This window comes from Lissotriton vulgaris, chromosome 3_1, assembly GCF_964263255.1.
Source record: "Lissotriton vulgaris chromosome 3_1, aLisVul1.2, whole genome shotgun sequence".
Lineage (NCBI taxonomy): Eukaryota > Metazoa > Chordata > Amphibia > Caudata > Salamandridae > Lissotriton > Lissotriton vulgaris.
The window spans coordinates 1510956170-1510971647 of NC_141689.1; the positions used below are offsets into that span (position 1 = coordinate 1510956170).

The window sequence follows — 15478 nt, forward strand, 5'->3', positions numbered from 1 at the left end:
ATATATTTGGTAAGTGAAATGTTTAAAAATCGCGGAAAAGCATTCTGTGGGCATGAAGCACATCAGTGCATACATTTAAAAAACCCTGTAAAACATGTTGCAAAGGTGCAACATTGTCAATTCGCAGGTTTCCACCTCCATGCACAGGAGACGTAGGAAAAAAAGCTATGGGGGGGAGCAGCAGGTAGGAAGGAATAGTACCCCAATCATGACAGGAGCTGCAGATGGGAACTGACAATGTTGAATCAATCTGTGCTTGGTCCGTGCTCCACAGAATGGATCATGAGTGACGTTTGGCCGGCACTTGCCAATTAAGGAGGCTGCATAGGCAATGGGTGGGCTCTGAGCCCTTTTTGTTAACACAAGTGTGTAATGTTCTCTCTCCTTACAAGGACGACAGGACACTAACTAGTGTGCAGATAATAATATTTATTTAGTAACTTGTGCACTACAGAGAGCGCCGAGCGTGCTGCCTAACTCCCTGAGCTCCGACACTCGAATTGCGCGTTTCTAGCACGATCCAAGATGGCGCCGCTCACGCTACATGGAGACGTAGCATAAACACTAGAGCGCGACTCTACATATCACCCCCTTTTTATACCAAACATGAAAGTGGCAGTCTCTGTGCGGTTGATTATTTCTCTTCTCCCAGCTCAAAGTCTCGATACCTAGAAGGCCTCACATCACAATCAATCTGCACCCCCTTGTCCGTCTTAACGGGGTGGAAGTCACTTCTCTCGAACTGTTCATTGTAGACCCCATCTCTCTACCTTCTTGTGTACTCGGTCTCTCCCTGCAGGGAGACTCTCTCTCTTCTCGAGGTTATACCTCCGTTCTTGGACTTTCACTGCCCCTTTGCTCTATTTCCAGTTCTTCCGTTACCATGCTTCCTTCTCCTTCCTGGATCGTGCTGTCGTTCTCCTGTGTCCTCCGATCTGTTGTCACTTTCTCCGTCTTCAGGGTGCCATTGTTAGATGTTGTTGCACCGTGACATGCGATCCTGGGACCACACGTTTCCATCACTGAGCAACGCAGCCCGGTCATACACCTCCTTTACTTGTAAGGGTCGGCTGTATTTGCTGTCAACTTTCTTCTGTAATACCGCCAACTTGACCCTGACCCATTCTCCTTCCTCCAGGAATGTTTCCTTCACATTCTTCCTTCTGTTATAATGTTCTGTGTAAATCGTTTGGACTTTTTCTAGATTATACTGCACCACTGCGTGGGACCATTTACTGGTTACAGTCTTCTCCTTCCACACCAAGTTATCTTTTGTGAATGGATCTCTACCCCTTAGAATTTGGAAGGGGCTGTACCCAGTGCTCGTCGGGGTGATGCGGTAGGCCCATATCATGTTTAAGACCTCCTTTTCCCAGTCCTTTCCCATCATGATGGCTGCCTGCATGGACCCCATTAGCACTCTGTTGAAGCGTTCCACTTGTCCATTTCCGGCCGGATGATATATGGAAGTATGTTTGGATGTGATCCCGTTTCTCCCCATATATTTATGCCATTTGTCTGAGGTAAACTGGGGACCATTGTCACTCAATATTGACTTGGGAATGCCTTCCCTGAGGAAGGTCGCAGTGAGGCACTTGAGTATCGTCTCGGTGTCCATTCCCTCTTGAATGTGCACTTCAGGCCATTTAGAGTATCTGTCCACTACGACACATAGATATTTTGGAGTCCCTTGGTCATCCAGTATAGGTCAAAATATATCTATAGATAGCTCCTCCCACGGATTCTTCGGATTGGTCAATTTGCCTAGGGCTGGTCTCAACGGCATCATTGTCTTATCCGCTCGTTGGCATTGATCACACTCTCTCACATGTCTCTCTGTTTGTATGTCCATGCCTGGCCACCAATATCCCTGCTTGATCCTCATCTTGGTTTTTACGATTCCCAGATTACCTTCATGCAGCATCGCCAACAACCGAGGTATTAACACCGAAGGGGGTACAACTTTGTCTCCTCTGTACAGAAAGGCTCCTTTATCGTCTAGAGACAATTCTTCTCTCACTTCATAGAATTTCCTAAGAGTTGTCCGTAGGTATCTTTTTTCCGGCCACCCACCGACTATGTGTTCCTTCACTTCTTGGATGTCCTGGTCTTCTCTATACGCTTCCATCGACTCTTGATTGCTGATTACTTTCTCTGGGTCTTCTATCAAAGCCACCATTTCTTTGCTCGCTTCCGTTCCCTCTATTACTTCCTCCTTCGCAGTTGCTCTACTAAGGTAGTCTGTTACCTTGTTCTTGCTTCCCGGGATGTACTCCACATCATATCGGTACTCTAGTAATTTCAGAGTCATCTTGGCTATCCTGGGGGTGGCGCTTGCAAGTCCGCTGGATGTGAGTACTCTTACAAGTGGCTTGTGGTCAGTCTTCAGTTGTAATCTCGTGCCCCTTAGGAACTGGCTAAATTTGCCCATGGCCCATACTACTGCCAGCATCTCCTTCTCTATGACACTGAACTTCTTTTCTGTATCTGATAGGGCTCTGGAAGTAAAGCTGAGTGTTTCCGTTGTCCAGTTTCTCCTTTCTTGCATATGGACTGCTCCCAGTCCTTTGTCACTGGCGTTTGTCGTCAACACTGTTTGTCCTTGTGGGTCATACCCTTGCAGGGGTATGGCTTGGCTGACATCCTTTTTGATGCACTCAAATTCTTTCTGCGTTTCTTCGGTCCATATGAATGCCATTTTTTCCCTTGTGAGTTGCCTCAGATGATATGTCTTGGTGGCAAAATGTTGAACAAATTTGCTGTAGTACTCAACCATCCCTAGAAAGGATCTTACTTCTTCCTTACTGGAGGGAGGCGGGGCATTGCAAATGGATTTCACATTTTCCCTTTTTGGTGTAATGCCTTGCTCTCCTATTTCGTGTCCAAGGTAGGTGACTGAAGCCATCCCTAGACGGCACTTCTCCCACTCCGCTGTTAGGCCTTTTTCTTCCAGAACATTTAGCACCTTCGCTAATTTGGTGTTGTGGTCTCTCCGGTCTTTCCCCATCACCAGTATGTTGTCCTGGAAGTACTGCACTCCTTCCATGTCCTTGAAAAGACGGTGCATGAGCTTCTGGAAGACGGCCGCTGCAAGTCCAAATGCATTCTGCGGAATTGATAACACCCAAAGGGTGTTATGAACGATGTTAGCTTCCTGCTTTCCGGGTGTAGAGCTATTTGGCGATATGCAGACGTTAGATCGATGGTGAATATCATTTTATTTCTTTGGTCTTGGCTAACATTTCCTCAATGCGGGGTAATGGAAACTTTTCCACCATGATGCACTTGTTCAATTCTCTCAAGTCCACACACACACCGGACCTTGCCGTGGGGCTTCATTACCACTACCAAAGGCGCCAGCCACTCTGCGCAATTTATGGGTTCGATTATCTCATTTTTCTCCAGCCCACGCAATTCCTGTTGCACTGCTTCTCTCACTGCAATGGGGACATTTTGTACCTTATGCGATACTGGTGTGGCATCGTCCTTGAGTTCTATCCTATGCGTGAACTTTTCCAACTTCCTGACTGTCCCTCTTCAATTTTTCAAAGTCAGGCCATTGTTCTGGTGCCGTCATCAACACTTGTATGTCTCCTCCTGGGTCTAGTTTTATGCCCAGGTCTCATTGATCCATCCAGCCTAGGACCGACAGGCGCTTTTCCGCTACATACAGTTTGCACTCCGCACTCCGTCCGCTGAATTCAAATTTTAACGCTCGGTATCCTACTATGGGGATTCGTTCTCCCGTGTGCGAGACAGGTCTTATATCCGGAGGTTCCAATCGTGGTCCCAAATGGGGCTTGAACTTCTCATTCCATACTGCTCTTTGGACAATTGTATACAGTGATCCCAAATCCACAACAACGCTTATCTGTACACCTCCTATTAGCATGTCGCACTGCAGTTTGCTCAATCTTCGGCTGTTCCCGCCCTGTACTTGATCCTCTATGCACAGCACTGTGTCTTCTTCTTCTTGCCTTCTCTCCTCTGCTTCTTCCGAATCTTGATCCACGTACTTCACCGTGTTGCGGCCTGCTTTCAGATGACATACCTTTTCGTAGTGGCCCGTTATGCCGCAGAACATGCACTTCGCTCGGAACGCCGGGCATCTCTTGTCATAGGCCTCATGGGCTTGGCTACCACAACAATAGCATGAGTTTCTGGCTCCTATGTTTTGCTTCCCTTGTTGCACCGGTTTACCCAGCCATTTGTTGGGCACTCTGCTGTTTGTCACTGTACCTTTGTTCCTTCCCGTGGGTTCTTCGTCGTCTACCTTGTTTACCATAAGCCTCGTGACCGGTTCTCTCTTGGCTGTATCCACACATCTTTGTTAACTAAGCCTTCTTCACAATCGCAATCACTTCCTTCAGTGTGGCATCGCCGCTCGCCCACAACTTGTCTTGCACTGTTTTGTTAGTGGTGTGCATCACTATCTGGTCCTTTATGAAATCGCCGTGTAGCACGCCAAATTTGCATGTCGTCGCTAATTTCTTCAACGCTGCCACGTACTCGTCAATTGACTCTCCTATTTCTTGCTTTCGCTGCTGGAAATTATACCGATCTATGGACGTGCAAACTGCTGGCCTGTAATGCTCAATAAGTTCCTCTATGGCATGCGCGAACACTTTGTCATCTGCAGCTTGTCGGGCTTGGGTACCAGGTTTTGGAATACCCTAATCCCTTCTGGGCCCATGTTGTGTAGTAATATTCTCTTTCTCCTTTTACTCGTGAATGCTTCTTTGTTCTTATCTCTCAGGGCTTCTATATAATTGAGGATGTACTCTCTCCAGTATTCCCATTTCATCAGGGGCTCTCCCGGTTTTGGTAGGAATGGGATTGGAGTCGTCATTGAAGACGTTTGCGCATGCGCATTTCTTCGTGCTTTTTCGGCGCCGTTTCCTGGCTGTTGGGACTGCCTGGCGCACTAGTCTCCTCCCCCTGCTCTGATTGGAATTGGGGACTCTCTGTACCCCCTGCTCCACTTCTCCTTGACTCCGCTAGGGCCCCTGTCCGGTTCGTGGCTCTCCCTTTGCGTTACTTCTCCAGTTTGTGCGCTTCTTGTTAGCTGGGTGGCTGTAGGCACCTGTCCTTCCTTCTATCCTGTGTCCCTTCCTTTGCCCTGTGTGGGGATACTAGGGGCTTGTTCCTCCCTCTGTTCCTTGGGTTTGGCTGCCCTCGTACCTGGTCGTGCCGGTCTGCACCCTGCTCTGGTGTGTCTCCGATTGCTTCTGCCACGCTCTCTGTGGTGCTCCTGCTCCCTCTTAATGTTGGGCCTGTCTTGCTTCTTGGTGCTGGGCCTTCCTTTCTTGTTCTTTATTTTTTTACCAATGGTTGCAGGTCCCACCTTCATCGCCACTGTAATGTTCTTTCTCCCTGTAAGGACGACAGGACACTAACTAGTGTGCAGGTAATAATATTTATTTAGTAACTTGTGCACTACAGAAAGCGCCGAGCATGCTGCCTAACTCCCTGAGCTCCGATACTCAAATCGCGCGTTTCTAGCGCGATCCAAGATTGCCGCCACTCACGCTACGTGGTGACGTAGCATAAACACTAGAGCGCGAATCTACAGAGTGTCTCGCAATCAAGAGTCATGCTCTCGAAGGCTTGACCCTAAAAAAACACTCAAAAATAAAGTACATCTATTCCTGGGTTTCTACGCTGGACATCACTGTCACGTGGTTTTAACCAAGCCCAGCATAGCTCGCCACAGCCTGCTGGCATGCATTTTATAGTGATGGTGGAGAGTTTTCAATTGAAATTCTTGTAAAGTTATGATGTAAAGATAAGAAACAAAAAATGCTGTAAAGTGCAATGGGAGCGTAAGACCGCCTGTGATCACTCATGCACCACCGCATTGAGTCAGTCAATGATTACGGGTAATGCTTTCGTCTAACCTGCTCAGGGGAACCTTGAAAATAAGAAACCAGTCATTTATTTCACCCTTCAAACATAGTAAGCGATTACTAGAAACGCTTGAAGCCAGTCGTACACTCCTCAGACCGGAGCATCTGACTGAGCTCTGTTCAGTACGTACTTTTTGCAGAACTATGGTGGCTGACAAAGCGCCAAATTCCTGTAAACCTCAACTCCTGTAGATCCCGAAAACACAAGGCCTACATACCGTTCTGTGTTATTTCTGTGTAGCATTTACTCAGACGGACGAAAGTTAAAGAGTCAGAGTGAAAGGCTGGTAAAGGGTGCTCGCTTTCTGAAAATAACCCCTCCTCTCTTCTGAGAATTCCTATAGGACATGTTGGTAAACAAATTATGTTGCTGGCACTGGCATTAATGTAATAAATCCTTCTCAAAATGAGATGAACACTGATTGGAGACCACCCAGGAGCTACAGAAGACCAACCCTCCGGAGACACTGTTAAGCTACAGGAAGTGTTTCAGGTGCACCCTAGTGCAATTCAAGTAATGGAAATTATGGATTTGTTTACTGCATGCAAGTAACATTTGTGGTTTGGCTGGAGATCACTGTAAGAGGAATATGATAGTTTAACAGAATAAGAAGAGTAGGGTAAGTCATTAAATTCTAGCATCACCAATAGGTTCCAGCACAACCGAGCATGGAACGACGACATGACGCTTTCAGAAGTGGTCGCTCCCTGCTCCCTGCTCCTGTGGTATCGTTAATATACTCGCTGTTCTGCCTGTAATACTTTTACTCATAACCTGTTACTTGCCTTGTCATTGCATAGCGCCGCATTCATAGAAGCCACAAGCGTGTGCATATTAGTTTATTTAGAGCGCTCTGCCGACTGAAGCCACGAGCGTGTGTTTAACATTCTATTTATAGCGCTCTGCCGTTTGTAGCCACGAGCGTGTGTTTATTATTGTACTTTAGCGCTCTGCCGATTGAAGCCATAAGCGTGGGTATATTAACCCATTCATAGCGCTCTGCCGATCTCTGCATTTTTACTTGTCTCAGACGCGCATGCCCAGCTGTTCTGTGCGCTAGCTGCCACTTAGCATAGCGCCTGTGGAATCTTCACATTGCCGAGTGCTCCTCATTCATTTTGAAAGCATTGGAACCACCATTCACTCGGTGTGCCCCTTCCTGTTGCAAATTGGACTCGGATTCCATTTTGTTTGTTTGTTGTTTGTGCCTCTGAGCCCCTCCTCTCCGCCCGATCCCGCCTCCCTGCTGACCCTCCCTCGCCCCTCCCCCCGCCAACCATTTATGACAGATGCTTTTGCGGGCAGCGGTCACGCGCAGCGGTTGTGCCCCAGTTGCGCCGAAGGTGCGCCAAAGGTAAGCCCGTCTACGCCCGTCCGCGCCAAGCCCACGCCCAGCGCCAGACCCCCTGTCCCCCGCCCCACCCACCCCTCCCGCATCTCATACGACGCCTCCACCCTCTTAGCCCTAAACCCCGGCCGTCTCCCCAACTGCGCCCAAGCCGCTCCTGGACACACCCATGGACCCTTCACATGCAACTCCTGCAAGTTTGACTGCACCAAGACCAACTCCTCATCCACGAACACCAAACAGAGACCTGACACCAACCACCTAAAATGCATCCTGCTCAACACCCGCTCGGTCCACAGACACGCCATCGACCTTTGGAATCTACTAGACACCATCTCTCCGGACGTCGCCTTCCTAACAGAAACATGGATGAACGCCTCCTCAGCCCCAGACATCACCATTGCCATCCCGAAAGGCTACAAGATCATCCGTAAGGACCGCACCAAGCAAACAGGAGGAGGCATCGCCATCGTCCATAAGAACTCCATCCGCATCTCAACCAGCTCAGACGTCGACCTCGCTAGCGCCGAACACCTTCACTTCCAGATCCACATCGATCCCAAGACCACACTCAGAGGCACCCTCCTCTACCGACCTCCAGGACCCCGTGCACAATTCAGTGAAGACATCACTGACTTTATCACCCCACACGCCCTCCCCTCCGAGGACTACATTCTATTAGGAGACCTCAATTTTCACCTGGAAAAGAACAACGACAACAACGCCACCACCCTTCTGGACAATCTTGCCAACCTCGGACTCAAACAACTTGTTAATACCCCCACTCACTACGCAGGTCACACACTCGACCCCATCTTCACCTCCAGCAAACATATCTCCTTCAGTCACACCACAGTTCTCCATTGGACGGACCACAGCTGCGTTCACTTCGTCTCCAAAAAGTCCACAACCCACAACCTTCCTCAACCTACTCTGTGAAGAAACTGGAACAAAATCACCAGCAACCAGATCTCCTCGCTTCTTCGAAACCCTCCTGCCCACTCCTCGAACCCCAACCAAGCAGCCATTAACCTCACTCAATGGCTAACCAACAGCGCCGACAACTTAGCACCTCTAAAAAAACGTCAAATCAAACTAGGCAGCAAAAACGCCCCTTGGTTCAACGATGATCTTAAGAAATCCAAGAAACTGTCGCTCCCTTGAGAAGGCCTGGAAAAAAGACCCAAACACCGGCACCAGGGACGCCTTCAAAAACGCCACCCGCATACACCACCAACTGATCCGGACTGCCAAGAAAGCCGCATTCAAAGACCGACTAGACAACAACGCCCAAAACAGCAAGGAATTATTCAACATCGTCAAAGAGTTTACCAACCCTACTGCCAACTCCAACGACATCACTCCCTCTCAAACCCTTTGCGACTCCCTAGCTTCGTTCTTCCACGATAAAATCGCAGACATCCACAACAGCTTCGACAACCAACCCAGAGACCAACCCACCCAACCTTCTGCCGTACCTTCACCCCCCTTGAACATCCTTAATGAATGGAACCCAATCTCCACTGAGGACACCATCTGCCTGATGAACTCCATCCACTCAGGATCCCCTACAGACCGATGCCCTCACCACATCTTCAAAAAGCAGACTCCATCATAGCACCACACCTCCGAGACGTCATCAACTGCTCCCTCAACTCCGCCACCTTCCCGAAAAGCTGGAAACACGCCGAACTCAGCGCCCTTTTGAAAAAACCCACAGCTGACCCCATTGAACTCAAAAACTACCGCCCCATCTCGCTCCTACCATTCCCGGCCAAAGTCATCGAGAAAGCTGTCAACAACCAACTCGCCGCCTTCCTCGAAACCAACAAATCCCTCGACTCCTCACAGTCCGGCTTCCGAGCAAGACACAGCACTGAGACCGCACTCATCGCAGCAACAGACGACATCCGAACTCTACTAGACAATGGAGACACAGTCGCCCTCATCCTCCTTGACCTCTCCGCAGCCTTCGACACAGTCTGCCATAGCACCCTGTTACAACGCCTCAGAAACATCGGAATCCAAGGAAAAGCTCTAGAATGGATCACCTCGTTCCTCACCGGAAGAACTCAGAGAGTCCGCCTGCCACCATTCAAGTCAGAGGCCACTGAAGTCATTTGCGGCGTACCACAAGGATCCTCACTCAGCCCCACCCTCTTCAACGTATACATGAGCCCCCTCGCGACCATCGCACGCCAACACAACCTCAACATCATCTCCTACGCTGATGACACTCAACTGATCCTCTCACTCACCAACGACCCGAACACCGCCAAAACCAACCTACATGAAGGAATGAAAGAAGTAGCCGAGTGGATGAAGCACAGTCGTCTGAAACTGAACTCGGACAAAACAGAAGTCCTTATCTTAGGTACCTCCCCCTCAGCCTGGGATGACTCCTGGTGGCCAGAGGCCCTTGGAAAAGCACCCATCCCGACGGACCACGCACGGAACCTGGGCGTCATCCTTGACTCGTCACTTTCGATGAACAGACAAGTCAACGCCGTTTCATCATCTTGCTTCAACATTCTTCGGATGCTCAAAAAAACATTTAGCTGGATCCCCACCGAAACTAGAAAAATGGTCACGAGCCGCCTGGACTACGGCAACACCCTTTATGCCGGTACCACCGCAAAACTTCAGAAAAAGCTCCAACGCATCCAGAACGCGTCAGCCAGACTCATACTAGACCTCCAGCGTAAAGACCACATCTCTAGCCACCTGAAAAACCTCCACTGGCTCCCAGTCAATAAGAGGATAACATTCCGCCTCCTAACCCACGCACACAAAACACTTTACGAACTCGGACCCGAATGCCTCAACACATGACTTTCCTTCTACACCCCCTCCCGCCAGCTACGCTCCTCCAGCCAAGCCCTGGCTGTTGTACCTCGCATCAACAAAACCACCATGGGAGGACGATCCTTCTCCTACCTGGCTGCCAAGACATGGAATTCACTTCCCACTCACTTTCGACTCACTCAGAACCACCTAGCATTCAGAAAGAAACTTAAAACTTGGATATTCGACAAGTAATTCCCCACCCCTCCTCGAAGCGCCTTGAGACCCTCTGGGTATGTAGCGCGCTATATAAATTTTTTGACTTGACTTGACTCGGCTCCCTAACCTGAAAATCCTGATCTTCTGCCCCTTGAATCGCACTAACACCCTTGATCCCACCATTAGGTGGTAGAGGAGGAGCCTTGATAAGTTGTGTGGTGACCTTCAGAGTTGTTGAGAGTGGGCAAATAGGCCCCAATAGCCCAGATGCCTCGCCCTCAGGGCTGCTCAGTGGCGCAGAATCGGGGGGAAAACGGAAAGTGAGGCGGGAGGCAGAGAGCGGTGGTGTGGAGATAAAGGGACCTTTGGGAAGAGGGACAGATACATGTATAGGAAACAGGGGGTATAGACTATGCATCAGCCAAAGACAAGACGACCCAAGCCATGAAAAACATATCACACAACATGTACTATTATTTGTGCTAAAAATAGAGAACAGTTCACTTTGAGGCAAAACGTGCCAAGACTGACCAGAAAACGCATAGCGCCCCATGACAAAGAATGAACCATGACTCAACAGATACCGTACGAGACAGAATTAGACAGCAATTAATAGGTCTATCACGGACATGGCTGGTGAAAAGGTGCTGGAATAGAAAGCATTCATCTGGATTTTTACAAGTAACTATTGCGCCAGAGCAGCAATGCAGATGGGAACTTTCCATTTGGAGGGGGCCGTGGCTGGTACTTTTTGCCGCACTTGCCTGTGTGAGTGCCTTCTGTTCAAGGGCAGATGTCGGCTGCTTTTGACCTGACTTGGGTGCACTGCGGGCCTCTCTCCTCCAGGCTGGTGGTTATGCCATGCCTCGCCGGACCTTTGGAGTGCTTGCTCACAATTGCCTCGGGTTTTGGCGGGCTTCATTGTGCAAAGGCAATTTCAAGAATGGTGTGGGCTCTCACTGGAGGGGGGTTCTGTGGCTTGTTCTGACATCTCATGACACAAAAAGATATGTCAACTCTCCACAACATATTTTTTTGCTCCATGAACCACTGTCGATAAGACCAATCTAAGAAGGAGAAGGCTTCCTTGTTCCTGACATGCAAAACTTTCCAATCCAAGATGGACTATTTCGGTTCCAGTTCCCGTTGTTTATTTAAGTGTCAAAATCAGCCCTCACTGTATCACAACCTACTTGAAGTATTTTTTAGCAACATCAGTGCCCCTCGTGCAATTATTTTTGTCCCTGTCTTTTTTCTTATGATCTCCAGCGTTTGTGTCTTTTGGAATTGGGTTCACTCGAGCTGTGCTGCCATACTGACCTGAACGGCCCCGAGTTCCTTCAAGCCTCCTCTGATTCTTCAACCTTTTACAGCATTGCTGGAGTTATTTTCTGCAATTGGGCTTTTTGACCATAATCTGTGGCCCTTCGCTAGACACGGATTCCTCATATATGTAGTTTGTGTGAAGGGCGCAGTGGCCTTACATCGGGCATGCCCTTTCATGGCCTAAGGAGTTCTCTTGCCATTCAGCGCTCAGCAGGAGCTTTACGAGGAGGTTTTTACATATATGAATGATCCCACCGGCCATGCACGACGCACTAGTAACAGCAATATGTAAATGCATCTCTTGGCAGTGTTGAAACACATTCCAAAGGCAACAGCCTCGACACGACTTAGAGCGCATTCAGCACTCAGAGGCTTCTCCAGGAGGAGTCCGCTCAGTTCTGTATTATTATTGCATTACTCTCAACACAGAAAGTGCATCATTTGGGATACGATTACAAATAAGTGCCTAACACTACGTTCTGAGATCTCTGCAAAAGTATTTCTTAAAAATAAAATAACAACGGAGTGCGCACATCTGTAAAACACGCAACGCTGGTTTTGCACTGAACACAAAAATGTTTCACCTTTTGCATAGGTCAGACCAGCCATTCTCTGAACACGTTTCACTCAAAAAGCACCGTCAAAAAACAACGAACACCAAATGCGCGCAAATAAAAGCGAACGATCAGGGTGGTAAATATATTTGCAGTTGCAACCTCACCACTGCAATTAAGTGTGTCGTTTAATGTTCACGTTTAAATGCTTAAATAACCTTTACCACAAACTCCAAAATTACCCCTACAAATTAAAGTTGAGAATTTAAGTAAAAATGTAGAATTCTTACTGAAATTTGTAATAAAAAAAAGAAAATCACAGTCGAAAAATAGTGCCCTTGACTCATCGCTGCGTGGTTCACAAATGAAAACGTTCAGAAACACGAACGCACCGGACAATGGCCTTAAAGATTTTTCGTGTTCTACGTGAATAACATTAACTGATGTCGCTTTTTCAGTGGGTCAAGGACACAGTCACTGGCAAACAAGGCCGAGACAAAGGGCCAGCCATTGAGCGCGCAGCTCGCCTAAACCATCATTTCCCCGGACAGGGTCACACAGCAAGGCTTCTTTCTAAGGATGGTTAGAAAACCCCGACTTCGAAGGCCAGGAAGGGAGGGGCAACCCCTTCGAAGCACAATGAGGCAGCCATGACACAAAATAAATCTGGCAACCTATAAATGTCACAATTGCCTGACCTTCAACAATTTACTTCTTGACCCATCCATGGCAGACAAGACATGCGGCCACCTGCTATGGGACTCGCACCCGGTCAGCCGACATTGATTTTCCTACACAAACATACTTGGAACTTGGTCTAAAAAAAGTATATATTTTGTATCTATCTATACACACACACTCACAACCACATACATACATATCTCCAGTTGAACACGCATCTAGTGAAAGAACATCTTGTTCCAAGTAAAAATATTGCAACCTAGCATGTTACTAAATAGTCTCCTTGTATTGTCCACTGACCATAATGCTGCACTGCTTTGCAGTTCGGGTTGTGCTTTATACAAATACACACATACATTGATTGATTCAAACAAGAAGCAGGAGACTACATTTGCCCAAGGTGAGCAACTTTGCATGTTTTTAATTGGTTGCTATTGAAGAGAACTGGATAGATGAAAACACAAGAATTAGATATTTATTGCCCTGATGAAGTCCCTATGAGGGATGAAACGCGTTGGCTAAGTCTGCCAAAAAATGATTGGAAACTGGCTTGTAACAAAGAATACTATGAAAAAAAAATCCAATGCTTGGAGTATAATTCCCAACACTAAGAAGGACCTAGATTATGAATCACAAGTGATTACAGCTGGGGGGCGTGGCTAACAACATGGCCAGGTAGCTGCGTACTGCGCGAGCTCCGATGGCCCGATACTAAATCCTGCAGTAATTCTGGTCCTCTTCACCAACAGAACACACCATCACGGATCTGAGGGAACAGGCGTGCGCTGGAGTGCCTGGTATGAGGCTGGGAGGTGGTCTTCGGCTTAGTCTGTGATCGAGACCTCTTTGGCGCGCAGCACGACGTGTGGTCTCTTAAGATGGCCGCCAGGGTGCTATATTCAGACCGGTGAACTGGCGTGGAGGGGTTCTCCCTGAGGGGGCTTTTGTACGCTGAGCCGTGGCGCGCCCTGATCCGCCGTGAACTCCCTGGACTGGTGCAGCGGGGACGCCCTTGCCAATGTGAAAGCTGAGAGTGCAGTGAGCTACTCGGTGGCTGGTGGGGAGGTTCCGTCTGCGGCGAGTGGTTGCTGCTGACCCACACGAGCTACAAAGGGTATGTAACCCAGCAAAGGGGTGACCGGCTCCCTCTCACCTGACCCAGCCTTGGTGTGGACCGTGAGTGCCGATTCAGACGGAGCGTCGTAGACAAGGCCCTAGGCATCTGAACTCCCCCTGGCTGGTGGGCAACATCTTCCGTAGTGTGTGGTGGAGCTGGAGGAGCACTCCGGTAGTATACTTTGTCTTCTCTTCTTGATACAACACCTGCTACAAGTGCTCATGCTCCTGTTTCTCCGCCACTGCGAGCCGCAAGCAGTATACGCTCACTGAAGGGACAGGATCTATGGCCATAAGAAATTCCATGGCGCAGTGTTGGGGGCAACTACACAACAGGTCGAAACAGTCTCCTGCACCGGGAGGAAGGCAGCAGAGTAGGGTCTCGAACCCAGACAGGGACAGTGCCGGAGACGAAAGAGCGCCTCCCCCCCCCCCCAGCAGCATTTCGGTGGGGAAGTGACCCTGGATTGGCCCTGTGTGGAGTCAGAGGGGCTGAAACATGTTCTGGACTCCTCTGTCCACAACCGTGGGGGCATTGCACGCTGGCTAGTTTGCATACTGGAGGCAGTGTGCTTCATGAACTGTTTCTGGGCTGCCTTGTTTGAAGAGAGTGATAGGTGGACCCTACCGGGAATTTTGGTGGCCTAGTCGGAGTGGGCATTGTGGTCGGGGGCCCCAGGACCAGCGGGGAGTGACTTACCGAACACTGGGTTATAATGGCAAAGATAAAGACTCCAAGGCCTCCAAGCAAGGAAAGCCAGACCGCTTCGCCAAGGTGTTGTCTACCCCTGCTGGGGCAGATGGTGGCGCGGCTCCCCCCCCAGACACCAACGCAATACTGCAGGTGATCCATGCCTCTCGTGAAAGCCTGGAAGGTAAGATTGCAGAGGTTCGGACAGAGGTTTCCTTTCTGCGCCAAGACCTTTAAAAGGTCTCCGAAAGAGTCACTGAGGTGGAACAGCGGGTGTTGGAACTTTAAGACACCTCCCAAACACAAGTAAAGAAGTAACGGGTCTTATGGCAACTGTAAAAGAGGTGGAGTGGAGGGTCAATGATGCCGAAAACAGGGCCTGCAGAAATAACCTACGTTTTATAGGATTTCCGGAAAATGCAGAACGCTCCGATCCAGTCCACTTCCTACTGACATTTCTCAAGGGCGCCCTGCCAAAGACGCAATTCTTATCATGCTTTGTCATAGAAAGAGCACACAGAATGTCTGGTGCACGGCCGCAGCCGGGGGCTCCCCCCAGAACTCTGATAGCCCGGTTCTTGAATTTCCAGGACAAGGATCTTATACTCTGGGAGCTACGAAAGAAGGGCGAGATCAAATATGAAAACATAAGAGTGTTGGTGTTCCCGGACTACTCACAAGATGTTCAGAAATTATGACGCACCTTTGATCCTGTAAAAGTGAAATTTTGCGCCCTTGGTATCCAGTATATTCTGTTGTTCCCAGCCAAACTTAAAGTTATCTTTCAGGGTACCTCTCAGTTCTTCCAGACGCTGGAGGAAGCATGGTCATGGGTTAAAGAACGGCCTCAGC

The 15478-nt window shown here is 48.9% G+C and overlaps 1 protein-coding gene and 1 long non-coding RNA gene across 2 annotated transcripts in view; both read right to left on the minus strand.

The window, feature by feature from the left end:
* PKD2 (polycystin 2, transient receptor potential cation channel) overlaps positions 1 to 15478 on the minus strand; it is a 226531-nt gene that overhangs the window by 167663 nt on the left and 43390 nt on the right. The gene's annotated exons all lie outside the window — the stretch shown is intronic.
* LOC147728087 (uncharacterized) lies at positions 2853 to 10770 on the minus strand. Its single transcript, XR_015309358.1, has 3 exons — positions 10368 to 10770; positions 5529 to 6594; positions 2853 to 5373 (listed from the first exon to the last, which is right to left on the minus strand). It is a non-coding gene; the product is annotated as an uncharacterized LOC147728087 (long non-coding RNA).